Here is a 15,021-nt window from a genome sequence, read left to right on the forward strand (position 1 = left end):
AAAGTGACACAGTGGGATTTGTGCTGCTTTCCGACCTTTAAAAAGTGGGATTTAGAAATATGGCAAGGCTTGGGGGGGGCGGGGTGGAGGCAGGGAGAGAAAAGGAGAGAAGGAAGGCAGCATGCTTTTCTGTGCCTCTGCCGCCTCCTCCTCCCCCTCCTTCCTCCTTCCTCTTCTTCATTCTTCATATTTCCTTCTTCAGTTTTTTTTTTCATCTTTGACTTTTAAAGCCAGTGACCATCACAGATTCCTTTCACAATGAATTGTTTGGGAACCCCCTGGGACCCTTTTTGTAATCAGGAGTCCAGTTTTGATTGCCCTTGAAATGACTTTTCATCATATTTTATGTCAACCATCAGTCTGAAATGCTGTCTGTTCCTCCTCGGGACATTTGTGCACTTTTATTACTTTTTTTCTTTAACTTTTTTGCCTTCATTGTGGGTGGGCAGTTTTTATCCAGGTGGTTGGCTCTGGTTTGGAGTGTCTTTACGCAGTGGCTAAAATATTAACAGATAACATGTATTGAGTTCTTATAACCTGACATGGTCTCACCTAATTGGAAAACCTACAGGTATGAACTTATTTACTCTCACTGCCAGTCTTTGAGTCTGATACCAGTGTTCGCTCCGTTTTTATAACTGAGCTAACTGTAGCAGAGAAAAATAACTTGCTCAAATGAAGAGCCTAAGATGTCAAAGTAAAGCCGTAGGTCCTTTACGGTTAATATACATATATACATATAAACTGGTTTAATCTTTGTGCAGTAGGATGTGAATTCTACAAGAAAAGGAGTGACAGGATCAAAATTGAAGTGGTTTGTCTCTAGGTCCTTGTTCTTAGCCATTACACTTTTGCTATCTTTGCTGTTGACAGTATATTTTTATTTTTTATTAAAACCATTCTTACTGTTGTTATTATTAACTGCAATTTGTTGAGAACCTACCGTGTGCCAAGCACATTATATACTTTCACTGTGACTCTCACAGTATCTTTGCGAGGTAGTTATTTCATTTTAGGAGATGCAAAAACATTCAAGTTCACATTCCTAGAAAACTGCAGAGTTGGGATTCAAATCCAGGTCTGGCTCTAAAAGCCCATGTGTTTTTCATAAGTTTAAGTCTTGCTAAAGTGATCCTCTTTGCTTCTCACACTCTTCTTACAAAAGCCTGAATTAGGAGGATTGGAACTGTGTTGCCAAATTTCAGTGATGCCAAATTGTCTTCCAGGATTTCTTCATTATTTTTAAAGAATTGGATATATCAATATTTACTTGTCATTCTAAAAGCATATTCAAAATGTGATTTTTTTAATCTTTAATGTGTGTCAGTTTCTTCAGTTACAAAGTGGATTTGATGTGTCACGTTCATTTAATTTGAGATTTATCTTCCTTCTCCCCATCAGTCATATATTTTCTATAAAGGCAAACATTTCCAAGAGCATTAAGTTGTAAGAATTTCCTTCTTTTAGAAGTCATTTTAAAGGTTGTTATTTTTTCTATTGGATTGTATTGACTTTCAAAGAATGTATTAACCCCCTACGTTGCAAAATTAAGTCACAAAAATTAAAATAGTAATTAAAAGGCAAGAAATCCATGGCTTATGAAGATATGGTGTATAAACACACACACACGTACACAGACAATGGAATACTATGCAGCCGCAAGGAATGATGAAATCATGTAATTTGCTGCAATATGGTTGAAATAGGAATATATCATGTTGAATAAAGTAAGCCAGAAAAAAAAAAGACAAGCACAGCATCTCACTGATCTGTGAAATATTGACAACTGGATGAGGAAACATGTTGTAGGGGGATGCTTAGATCATCCTTGACCCCAGTGTTTAGAGAGGAGATGAAAAGGAAAGATATCAAGGTAGGAGGGAAAGTGAACAAGAAGAGTGAAGGGTGTAGCCATATACCCAAAACACAGATCCAACAGAACTGAAAACATAAGATCTAAGCGGCAACCACTAAAACTTTCTAATGTGTCTATCAAGTTAACAAGCAGGGGTGGTGTGGGGGTTGGGATGGGAGGGGAATCTGTGGTTACTGGTGGAAGGAAGTTGACACTGGTGGAGGGACTGGTGTTGAATTATTTATGCCCAAAGCACTACTATCAGTAACTTTGAAAATCATGGCTTTTTATTTATTTTTTTAATTTATTTTTTTATTGAATCAGACATGTGGAAAGTTACAAAGCTTTCAGGTTTAAGTCCCAGTTATACAATGCTCGAACACCCATCCCTTCACCAGTGCACATATTCCACCACCAAGAATCACAATATACCTCCCCCCCACCCACCTCCCCAGCCCCCCACCCGCCTGTGTAACTGATAAATTTCACTTTACTTTCACTTTGATTACATTCAATATTTCAATAAAAAAAACCTCACTATTATTATTTGGAGTTTCTCCCCTCTAAAGTCATACCTGCTGAAAAGGAAGCATTTGATAATTTGTTTTACATTGCTGAGAATGAGAGATATGAGGTCAAGCAGCCACACTAGCAGCCGCATGGTTTTTGATTTCTGTTGAAAATCATGGCTTTTTAAATATATTTTTAAAAATTCTAACATACCATCAATGTGACATCATCAATTTCTTATAGAATATGGTCTCCTTAAAATAAATACCACAGTTTTGATTATAGTTTTTTAATTAAGAGAAAATGTTTAATAACAATGAGTAAAATTTGTTTTTTTTTTGCTTTTTGGGTCACACCCATCGATGCTTAGGGGTCACTCCTGGCTCTGCACTCAGAAATTACCCTGGCCGTGCTCAGGGGACCATATGGGATGCTGGGAATCAAACCCTGGTCGGCCGAGTGCAAGGCAAATGCCCTACCCGCTGTGCTATCACTCCAGCCCCCTGAATAAAGTATTTTAATTAAAAAGGGAAAGTGGAAAAGAGTTTACAAAATTACTATCATGGTATCATGGTGATAAAAATAAAAATACTAGCTATGCTGTTCAGCTGTGATCAAGCGCCAACTACGTAAATTTTAGCAAAAACTTCAGCATTAAAATTCTCTTTTTCTGGGGCTGGAGCGATAGCACAGCGGGTAGGGTGTTTGCCTTGCACGCAGCCAACCTGGGTTCGATTCCCAGCATCTCATACGGTCCCCTGAGCACCACCAGGAGTGATTCCTGAGTGCAGAGCCAGGAGTAACCCCTGAGCATCACTGGGTATGACCCAAAAAGCAAAAAAAAAAAGAATCTCTTTTTCTTTCTGTGGAAATAGAATCAAGTCTTAGAAGGTTGATGGCCCAAGATTTAAACAACTGATAATTTGTTGTGAGGATCAAGGTGGCTAATCCATGTTGAGTGTTCAGGGCTGTGTGAGCTACATAGTAAAGGCATTAGCCATTCTAAGAAGCAAGCCTAGCACTGCTCAACTTCATCACTCACTGTTCTCAATAAATCTTGTTTAAATGGATAGTGAACTACATATAAGATGGTAGTTAAAATGAGATTATAGGAGCTCAATCTGTGTCCCCTAATAGGTACTGATTTGGCCTGTTGTCAAGATAAATTATGGATTCAATAGGGTATATGTACAGGCAATTGATAAGAACAGAAATGCTTGGTTTTATCTACAGAGACGTTTTAAACTTTAGGAAAACTGAAAAAAAAAAAAGCGCCAGATTTTTCTATCCCCATCCAAAGACAAACTGTTCCAGCCTTTGGGCAATTTGCACCAATGGAAATACAAATGTAAGGTCTTTTGCATGTTTGCTCCATTAGGTCATTTAGGGATTGCCCAAAATCTGGGGGTAGAAACCTCTCTGAGAGTGACAGCTGATATTTTTAAGAGTCATGAATGTTATGTAAATGCAGCATCTGCACCAGGCCGTTTTACTGATGCCATCAAGCTCCTCCTCAATAAGCATTATTATCTATCATTTGACAATGTGCTGAGGGTAAAGATAAGGATAAGGCATGGTTCTGACATTGGAGAAGTATTTGCATCTCAGAAGATTAAAAACAGAAGTTCTAGAGAAATCATTAGGGAATCATTCTGTGTTGAGATTATACATGAACATAAGATTTTTGCTGGAATTGTTTTGCAGAGTAAGTGTGTAATTATAAGCAAAACTTCCATAAACCTTTTTTTTTATTATCCAGGGTCTTATAACTAACTCAAGTTACTCAACTATCATCATCATTCCTTTGAAATGGTCACTGGATACCCTAATTTTTGGGTTAGTTGTTTTGAAAAATAGACAAGAATCAGAATAATTTGAGATGCCAGGTAGACCATAAGGTGAAAACCTCATCTCATCTTTTCACTGTCAGGGACAGGGTGTCTGGTCCTCCCCCCCAAAATTTTTTTTATTTGTGTCCACTTCTTTTTTGTTATTTATTTATTTTATTTTATTTTATTTTATTGAATCACCGTGAAAAAAGTTACAAAGCTTTCAGGTTTAAGTCTGTCATACAATAATCAAATACCCATCCCTTCACCAGTGCACCTGTTCCACCACCAAGAACCCCAGTATACCTCCCACCCTACCCCCATACTCACCCCCCGCCTGTGTGGCTGATGATTTTCACTTTTCTCTCTCTTTTCTTTGATTACATTCAATATTGCAACAGAAAACTCACTATTATTATTTGGAATTTCTCCCCAACAATCAGACCTGCCAAAAAGGCATCATTTGATAATTTGTTTTCCATTGTTGAGAATGAAGAGCATGTGAGGTCATGCAGTCGCTGTTGTGGCTGCGCAGTTTTGGATTTCTGGTATTTTAGTAATTAAGTCCAGAGAAATTTCTGCCAGAAGTCGCATCACTGCAAGCTCGTACCTACGGTTGGTTAGTGGGCTCTATAAGATGGCGGTCACCACAGCCCCCCTACCGCTGAAAGGAAAGGCCGAGAGAGAAAAACCTTTTCCCTCCTGGAGCAGCATGGGGCCGTAGCTCAGTTCACTGTCTAGAGGCATTTCTGCAAGAAGCTGCTGGGTGCCGAAAGTAGTTAGTGGGCCTCCAGGATCATAGTCTTTTAGGAGAGGAGGAGCCGTTTGTGTGGGGCTGCTCGGGGTCTCGTCTGGGCAGAGAGTGAGCCAGTAATGACCCCTATTCTGAGATCTCCCACGTGCCCCATCACTGCAAGCTCGTTCCTCTGGGTAGTGGGCTCTATAAGATGGCGGTCGCCACGACACCACCACTGCTGGAAGGAAAGGCCGAGAGAGAAAAACCTTTCCCCTCCCGGGGCAGCATAGGGCCATAGCTTAGTTCACAGTCTAGAGGTATTTCTGCAAGAAGCCACTGGGTGCCAAAAGTAGTTAGTGTGGGCCTCCGGGATCATGGTCTTTTAGAGTGGAGGAGCCGTGCGTGTGGGGCCACTAGGGGTCTCGTCTGGGCCCGGTCCTCCAAAAATTTTTAATCATCTGTATAGGTGTGAACTTTGATGCCACAGGCACAAACAGCATTTAAACTCTATCCACTACAAAATTATATATATACATATATTATATGACATGTACCATGTAATATATATCAAATAGTATATCATATGCATTAATATATCGACTCAAAATTCATTTAAGAAAAAAAGCTTGACATTAATGTCCTAGTGACTGTATAATCCTAGTCCAGTTTACTTCACTAGCTTTTGTGGTAATAAAACAAGAGTATCAAGCAACTGACAAAGAGAATCCTTTGTAAAGGATGAGCCAACGAATCACATTACTGCTTAAAGAAGAAATTATTGTCAGCACTAATATCATGGATTGTGACTTCAGGTCCCTAAGCACAAGTCACTGAGAAATGATGGGCCTGCATGATGCTGCACAGGGTGCCCTGCTGACTTGGGGACCAAGAGGTAGATCTGTCAAGAGGAGTAGACCTTTGAGGATAGGAAATGATAGACTGTGAGGGAATACACACTGTCCACACAATGGCAGGAATTCTGAGAGCGGATGAGATTCTAATAGGGACTTGTATGCTCAAGAAACATCGTCTGCCTCTGATGATGGAAGACCCTTTGTGAAAGCACTCATCTGTAGTTTACATAGCTGGCACATGAACAAATCCCTAAATTTATGTTGGATTTAGTAATCCTTATTGCCCAGTTATCATAATTTACCAAGGTAACATCCCTCCCAAGCCAGCTATTACCATCATATAAACTGCCTGCTTTGGCTTCAGGGCACCAGCCACAGAAGGGCCCTCTGACAGAGACCTTCTGGGGAAATCCAATCCAAAAGTTGCAAATAACATCTGGTATTTGGCTTTGTAGCATGAGATGAACTTTTCTGGCTGTAGCTGCATCTGCATAGCCCGTCCCTACCCACCCTCCAAGTTACTAAGGTCATGTTGTATTTCCCGATTGAATCATGGATCTCCCAGGTGGCACATCTTTTGAGGTTTTAGTGATCAATCCTTTTTATTTCTTCAGTGAAATTTTACCCTTTGATTGAAATAGGACTTTGGGTTGACTTTCTGAAGGTGGGGCAAAAAGAGCTCACATGGTCTGTAATGGGGGAAAAAAAAACCTCCCTCTGTGGGCAGAATTCCACATTTCTATTGTTTTCTTTCCATCATTTCATGAACAGCAGTAAACTTGGGAAAGTTTTATTAAAGACAGTCATGCAGGACAGCATCACTTAATGAGACAATAACCACACATCACAGCCCACAAACTGATTAAAAGGAAGAAATTGGCTGTTATTGTTGTTGTTTAGTTTCCATTTTTGTTTGTTTGGTCAGTTCATGCTACAAAGCATCTGTCAAGGCCACATGTGTTGAATTAATTTAAACTTCAAGAATATCAGTTGGCTGCCTGACCAAGAAAAGGGATCAAAAATCTATCGTACACTTCATATGAAAAATTACTTTTAGGTGCTTTTAGGCTAGAGAAGAATATGATCCAACTGGTGGCACCAAGAAACTTTTATTCTAGTGGATAAGATATTTGAAATTTAAAAAATAAACTTGCAGTGAGTCAGGATGGGATGAATCACTGCTCTGTTTAAAACTTGCTATGGGGTACACCGGGAAGAACCCCTGAAAAGCAAGCCCTGTGTTCTCATCTTGGACTCTGTATGAAGGTGGCTGTTGAGTACATCGGTGGTGAATGACTGGCTTGTCAGGTGGAGATTGTGTATATCAACACTTGTGAGATGCTTTAGTGCCCGCTCGAGCAAATCAATGAAGAATGGGCGGACGGTGTTACAGTGCAGTGCTACTCTTGAAAATATTGTTTTGCAGTATGAAACTAATATTCAAGGCCAGGGGAAATGATCCAGGAGTACTGGCTAGTGGTTGGTCAATGGTGTGGGAGATGGAGGGTAGATAAGATAGAGGAGGGTTCATTATGACAATACTAGTTGGAAATGATCACTCTGGACAAGAACCGAGTGTTAAAAACAGGTAAAGGGATATAGAATATGACCTTTCAGCATCTGTATCACAAACCATAATGCCTAAAATGAGAGCAAAAGAGAGAGAGGAGAAGTGCCTGCCATAGAGGTGGGCTGTAATGGGGGGGGTGACTTGAGGCGGGTGGGAGGGAAACTGCGGACACTGGTGCTGGGAAATTACACTGGTGAAGGGATGGGTGTTGGAACATTATATGATGAAATGCAATCATGAACAATTTTGTATTGCTCTATCTCACAGTGATTCAATTTTTTTAAAAAAAGAAAATATTAGTTTAGAATTATACATATAAAATGGACCTCTCCCCCCATCGACCTGTCTCAGGCCATGGTCATGACCCTTTCTCTTTTTTTTCTTTTCTATTAATTGAGGTACTGTGGTTCAAGTGGTTCACAATATAAATGATGGTTTCCTGTGTACATAATTCCAACACCTCACCCATCACCAGCCCAATACCTCTCCCTACTCAATTTTGTGCCTCAGTTCCCTCCCTTGACCCTTTGTTGCTACCTTGATGTGCATCTCTAAGTCCCACATACATATGAATGAGATCATTCTGTACTGATCCCTTTCCTTCTGATTGATTTCACTTAATATGATATCTCCGTGAATATCTAGGTATTCTCTATGGATGGTGCTAAAGTCACAGCAAATTGCATGATTTTGTTCATTCTTAGAGTTGAATAATATTCTGTGGTGTACCACAGCTTCTTGATCATCTCATTCATACTTGGGCATTTGGGTTATTTTCGTATCTTGGCTTTTGTACTAGGTGCTGCAATGAACATAGGTGTGCGTATATCCTTCTGAATTAATGTTTCTGTGTTTGGGGGCTAGATGCCAAGAAGTGGTAAGTGTCGTTGTGTCATATAGGTGTTCTGTTTTTTGAGCGATCTCCATGTTGCTTTCCTTAGCATCGGAACCAGATGACATTCCCACCAAGAGTGAATGAGGGTTCTTTTCTCATCACACCCCTACCGGCACAGGCTGTTTCCAGACTTTCTGATATGTGCCAAGTAAAGATCCATTTTTAAGCATCCTCTTATGATTGCAGATAAAAGGAAAGTAGGTCAAAAGTATTCTCACTGAAAAAAAAAATTGTTCTGTCCTATTTGAAAGCCTGTCTCGAGTTTTCTGAGATACATCAAATTGACAGTTTTATGCGTACTTACATGAATTTCTCCCACTTACATGAAAATCTCCCAAAGATTGCATTGACTTTCAAGTTTGTGATTATGAGCCATTTCTGACTTTTGAAAGCCTCAGATCATTCTCCCTGAGATGACCTTTTCTCAAAGCAGCGGCATTCCCAGAAAGGGTCTTTGGGAGCCAGAAGAGGTGGGGTTTGCCTTCTTTGTTTCTGGCCAAAAAGTCTACTTTTCTCATCCCTGTTTCAGCTTTTCATTCTGCATTCTCCCTGCCTCCCTCTTCCATTCCACTGGTGTTTCCAGTGAACTCTTAGATTTAGAGCACCAGTACAAGAGCATGCATTTTGCCGGAATGCTCCATGCAAGGATGAATGGAGAAATAAGAAGTTTCTGATTTCCTCTGACTACCCCATCAACACTGAACACTTAGACTCCTGGAAGCTACATGAGATATAACTGTTTACATAACAAAAGAAAATAATGAAACTGAAATGTTAGTTTCGGCTTTCATTTAGCAAACAACTATGTCTCAGATGCTTTGTATTGTGGACACCAAGTTATGAAGAAACACAGATTTGACTCTTAAAACATGTGAGGGAAATAAGGAATAAACAGCAAGTTGCTATAAAGTGTGAAGACTATGGGTGTTGATCCACAATGCGAGGAACTCCTTACTGGGTAAGGGGGTGGTAACAGAGTCTCAGGTGGAGGGTGGACCCGAGTGTGAACCAGACCGTGCAAATTGCTTGAGGCATATGGAAAGGTTCCGGGGCAGGGCTGACATGGCTTCATACATCCCAGAGCAGAGGCTGAAGGAAAGGGCCAAAAATGAGTGGGGCGAGTTATTTTTCCATCTAGCTTGAATCAATTCAAGGATTTTGGACCGAGCTTAGACTTTTATTTCAAAGGTCACAGAAAGACCTGGAGGCAATTTCAGCAAAGGAAGGACTTCAGTCTGACGACAAAGCGAAGTGAATGGAACGACAGATTCATACCCTGCCCTTTTTTAGCTTGAGGTCATTAAGAGGTGAATACAGTGCAGAGGGAAGGAGTGCAGGTCTACTGAGGGATCTGCGAAGGGGGTTTCAGCCACTGCAGTGAGGCAGAATTCTTTTTCTATAGGGAGGCATTTGCTAGTTCTCTTAATTATTATAATTATTATTATTATTAGAGGTTAGCACAGGACTGGAACAATAGCACAGCGGGTAGGGCATTTGCCTTGCACACGGCCAACCCAGGTTCGATTCCTCCGTCCCTCTCAGAGAGCCTGGCAAGCTACCAAGAGTATCCCCCCCACATGGCAGAGCCTGGCAAGCTACCCGTGGCGTATTCGATATGCCAAAACCAGTAACAACAAATCTCACAATGGAGACGTTACTGGTGCCCGCTCGAGCAAATCGATGAACAATGGGAGAACAGTGTGACAGTGCAATATTGGCACATTTTAAAATAATTTTATCCATATCTATAAAATGGGGCTAATAGTCCTATCATAAAATTTATTTGAAAATTCAATAGGGCATTGTAAACCTTCAGTGTGAGCCATCATTTCTTGGTGTGGAGAATACAGGGAGGAAGATATGTTTGTGAAGAGTGGAGCAAAGCTGAGAGTCAGCATTTTACTGAGAACTATGACCGATAGACTGGAATGGTATGTTAAAACCATGAGGATTATAGGGATTGAGGGATCAGGGACATAGCTCACAGGGCTGAAGCATGTGCTTTTGCATACAGGAGCCCTGGGTTCATTCTCCAGCACCGAATGGTCTTGAGCATCAACAAGTGTGGCCCAAACTCTTTCCCTTCAAAAACAAGTAGTAGTAGTAGTAGTAGTAGTAGTAGTAGTAGTAGTAGTAGTAGTAGTAATAATAATAATAAAACAATTGTTTAGATTTAATTTTAAGATTTTTAACCTGGGGACCAAAGATGCAGCTCAAGTAGAAGAGAACATACCTTCTTGTATGAGACTTGGGATTGATTTCTGGTAGTATACACAATATAGTAACAACAGATCCATCAACTTCTCACTCCTACCTCCCACAGCTTCTTTAATTTTAATTTCATGAGGTCAAAGGTGAAATCTCATGTACACATTCAGAGAAAAGACTCAATTTGGCCCTAAATCAGACTGATAGACTGGGAGTGGGGCTGCGGGTAGGCAGACCACACAATCACAAGAGCAGTGCTGGGGTTCCAGCTGTGTCACCCCAGCATCTTCAGAGGGGAATTCAGGCCCATGGAAAGGGCATTGCAACGCGGACTGCACATTGTCCCCAGCTCTGTGCTGACCAGGCTTGGGAAGTTCATTTCCTCTCCTGATTCTTAGAATTTGAAATTGGTCATGGTTCATGAATAAGTATGTTAGAAGTTTTGAAGAATAATGAAAGTTGAGGATTGCATATATTGATTCTGGGAGATTTAGGTTTTAGAGATTTTCTTTCAAGAATCTTAATATTTGAAAGGCTGCCTTGAGAAATATTTAAATTCTGTTTTGTTGTGGGGCACAGTATGAGTGATATTTATTTGTTCATTGAGTTTTTTCTCCCTTCTAATACCTGTAAGAAATTTTTATATTAAACCTCCCGCCTAATACCTGTAAGTAATTTTTATATTAAACTATATAGAAAGTATGGAGAAGACCAAGATGATAAAATAGAAGTAAAATATTATAGGTTAGGTAGCAGACTCCATGCCAGAGGCTATTTCTACTCTGGGGTACCGGGTGCCCCAGAGGGGGACGGGTGAGAGCCCTCCCTGTCCTAAGGCCCCAGCCTTGGCAGCCGACCTCCACCACCCAACTGCCGCCATGCTCCAGGCCGCTTTCCACACGCATGAGCGAAATCCCACCAAACCCAGATAATGTGGAACTTGGTGATCTTGGACTCTGGGCTCAATGGGACCTAGGAGCAGAGATCTTCTACCTGCTTCCCCCAGGCTCCGGCCACCCAGGGTTCACAACCATAAGCCACCTCCTGCCGGCACCAGATAATCTCCTTATCGGCTACCCTCCAGAACTCATGGCTGCTTCTCCTGGAAGGAAAAATAAATTGAGGCTCCCATAACCATGCCACCAGACTCCACACCAAAGGCTGTTTCCACTCAGGATGCCCCAGAGGGGTTGAGTGAGAGCCCTCCCCACCTAAAGGACCCAGCCCCGGCAGCCGACCTCCACTACACAACAACCGCCACACTCCAGGCCACTTTTCACATGCTCAGGCTGAGCCTCACGCATGAGTGAACATATTCCTGAATCATGCGCTGCAAAGCGGCCGCACAACACATCATAAGACACTTCCTACCCATTTTCCATAAAATCATAGAGGGAAATATATACATATGCCTCTCGGAGCGCCCAGCAAGCTACTGAGAATATCCCGTCCATATGGAAGAGCCTGGGAAGCTCCCCGTAGCATATTTGATGTGCCAAAAACAGTAACAATAACAGGTCTCATTCCCCTGAGCCTGAAAAAACCTCCAATTTTTGGGAAAGACAAGGAGAGACTGCTAAAATCTCAGGACTGGGACGAATGGAGACGTTACTGGCACCTGCTTGAGTAAATCAATGAACAACGGGATGATGGTGAAACAATGATACAGGTAGTTTCAGGTGGCACAGGATTATAGGTAGGTGGGTTTTTGTTAAGCTTGTTTTTTATTGAAGTAAATTTATGTATGGTAACATTCACAAATCTTAAGTATACAGCTCAATCGCTTTTTACTTATATACCTGGGTGACCACTAACTAAGTCCATAGAAATTTCCATCTCAGTGATACCTTCTTCAAATCATCAAGTGCCCTCCAATCTAGAAGTCACTATTTTTCTGTCACTGTATATTAGTTTTACAAACTTCACTCAACTGCTTTTGGAATACTGTAGACCAGTATCCAATGAAATTAAACATACATCTACCCTCTGACCCAGCAATGCCATGTATAGTTACATACCCAAGAGAAACTAGTGGTTTATTTTTTAAAGCTTACATCAGAATAGCCGCCACAGGGTCAGAGAGGTAGTACAGTGGGTAGGGCACTTGCCTTGCATATGGCTATTCTGGGTTTGATCCCCAGCATCTCATATGGTCCACGAAGCCCTGCCAGGAGTGATTCCTGAGTGCAGAGCCTAGAATAAGCCCTGAGAACTGCCAGGTGTGATCTAAAAACAAATAAGCAACAATAAAAAGTGAATAACCATAACAGCTTGATTGTTGATAGCTCTTCATATAACTGGAAAACAATTCAGATAGCCAGAAACACATGAATAAACATATTGTGGTATGTCCATACAATGAAACGCTATCTTAAGAGATAAGAAAAGAATGAAAATCATAAAATGAAAATCACAAAACCTGGATAAATCTCAGAAACATCAAACTGTATGAAAGAAACTAGCTCCAAGAGCACACATTCTTTGACTGTGTTTGTACCAACACAGGACTAGAAATTTTAATGAAGACTTGTGTGGCAGTTTGATTTTGTAGGCCCGAGATGCTTGGGAAGGTTTTTTCCCCCTTCAGAAACCAACATGTATGAAATATAAGATGGCAAAGACATGAAAGGAAAATTACGAATGCCAGCAGTTCAGCTTTGCTTAGGCGAAATATTTATTTAGCATTCCATGTTTCTGCTATGAGTAATAGAATTACATGATGTCTGATTTCCTTTCCTTGTATTTCTTCTTTGGATTCTAATTCTTAAGGGGATTTTGTCATAATAATAGTAGCTACATGCTACTTACAAATGATAAAAAAGGTACTGTATCATTGGATTCTGTTCATAAAAATGGAAATTAAAATAACTTTGACTCTCTTCCTGAAGATAAAATTTAGGAATAAATTACAAGCAATACTGGAAAGCTGCTAACTTGCTCAAAGCTTTTGATAGTGCTGTTTCATTACTGCTCTTACCTACTGTATTTCATTTCCACTTTATCTATGTTCCTAATGATAAAAGCTTAAAATCATAGGCAGGCAAAGCCAGAGGCATAGAGAAACAGGTAGTACTCACCAAGGGACAAGTGTGGAGTGGGAGAGTAGCAACCTAAAGGGGTCACTGGAAGTAATCCATTCGTGGTGGTGATGAAGCCTTTGCCTGTCTTAATGGGGTGTGGATTCATAAATCTAATCATAGAATAAAATTGCATGTAACTATTTCCCATGAGCCGATTCCTACTTTGAACATTCGAATAGGTAACAGAAGAGAAGACTCAGCATTCTTTATTGCTTTTTTGTTCATTGGGCAAATAGCCCATAATAATTAGCATTATTTTAAAGGGAGCGTGTATGATTTTTCTTAAAAGTGAGCCAAAGCATGTAGTTAATATTTAGTTAGTTACTAAGGAACATGTGGCTAATGGAGAGAGTGCTTTGCATCAGGCATGCATTGCAAAAGGTCTCACTTTCATTTATAAGTCCAGCTGACTGCATACTAGTAGCACTTCATTTAACTTCCTCCTCTATCTGCTGTGATGTCTGTGCTTGGCTCACCAGTGTCTTTACCCTGAATTTGCTTCAGACAGTTTGGTTCAAAAAAATCTATTTTTTTAAAATTGAATCACCATGTTAAAAGTTACAAAGGTTTCAGGTTTAAGTCTCAGTCATACAATGATCAAACACCCATCCCTTTACCAGTGCACATGTTCCACCACCAAAAACTCCAGTATGCCTCCCATCCCTCCCCCCCACCGCCCCCCCCACTCCGCCTGTGTGGCTGATGATTTTTCACTTTACTTTCTCTTTACTTTGATTACATTCAATATTTCAACAGAAAACTCAATATTCTTTGTAATTTTTCCCCAACAATCAGACTTGCCGAAAAGGCATCATTTGATAATTTGTTTTCCATTGCTGAGAATGAAGAGCATATGAGGTCGCGGCTTGGGATTTCTGGTATTTTAGTAATTAAGTCCAGAGAAATTTATGACAGAAGTCGAATCACTACAAAGCTCGGACTTCTGTTTAGTGGGCTCTAAAAGATGGTGGTCGCCATGCTGCCGGTGAAAGGAAAGGCCGATGTGACCCTGAGCAGCCGCACATAAAGGCCTCCTCCATTCCTGAACGCCCACGATCCCACAGACCAACTAACTACTTTTGGCACCCATGGGCTTCTTGCAGAATTGCCTCCAGACTGTGAACTAAGCTACAGCCCCCTGCCACCCCCAGAGGGGAAAGGTTCTTCTCTCTTGGCCTTTCCTTTCAGCAGTGGCGGTGGCGTGGCAACTGCCATCTTATAAGGCCCACTAAAGAGAGGTACGAGCTTGCAGTGACAGGACGCGCAGTAGATCTCGGGATGGGGAGCACTACCAGCACCGCTCTCTGCCCAGATGTGACCCCAAGTGGCTGCACACGGAGGGCTCCTCCGTTCCTATTCAAAAAAATCTATTTTTGAATAGAAGTCTTCATTTAGCATTTAGTTGTTACCCTTTAAAAATGTCTTTTGGAGATGAAGTCATGAACTTTGCATATAAATGGATCAACGTGGAAAGTATCATGCTA

The 15,021-nt window shown here is 40.9% G+C and overlaps 1 protein-coding gene across 6 annotated transcripts in view; it reads left to right on the top strand.

The window, feature by feature from the left end:
- Positions 1-15,021, top strand: part of ST7 (suppression of tumorigenicity 7) — a 294,315-nt gene that overhangs the window by 234,351 nt on the left and 44,943 nt on the right. The gene's annotated exons all lie outside the window — the stretch shown is intronic.

This window comes from Sorex araneus, chromosome 1, assembly GCF_027595985.1.
Source record: "Sorex araneus isolate mSorAra2 chromosome 1, mSorAra2.pri, whole genome shotgun sequence".
Lineage (NCBI taxonomy): Eukaryota > Metazoa > Chordata > Mammalia > Eulipotyphla > Soricidae > Sorex > Sorex araneus.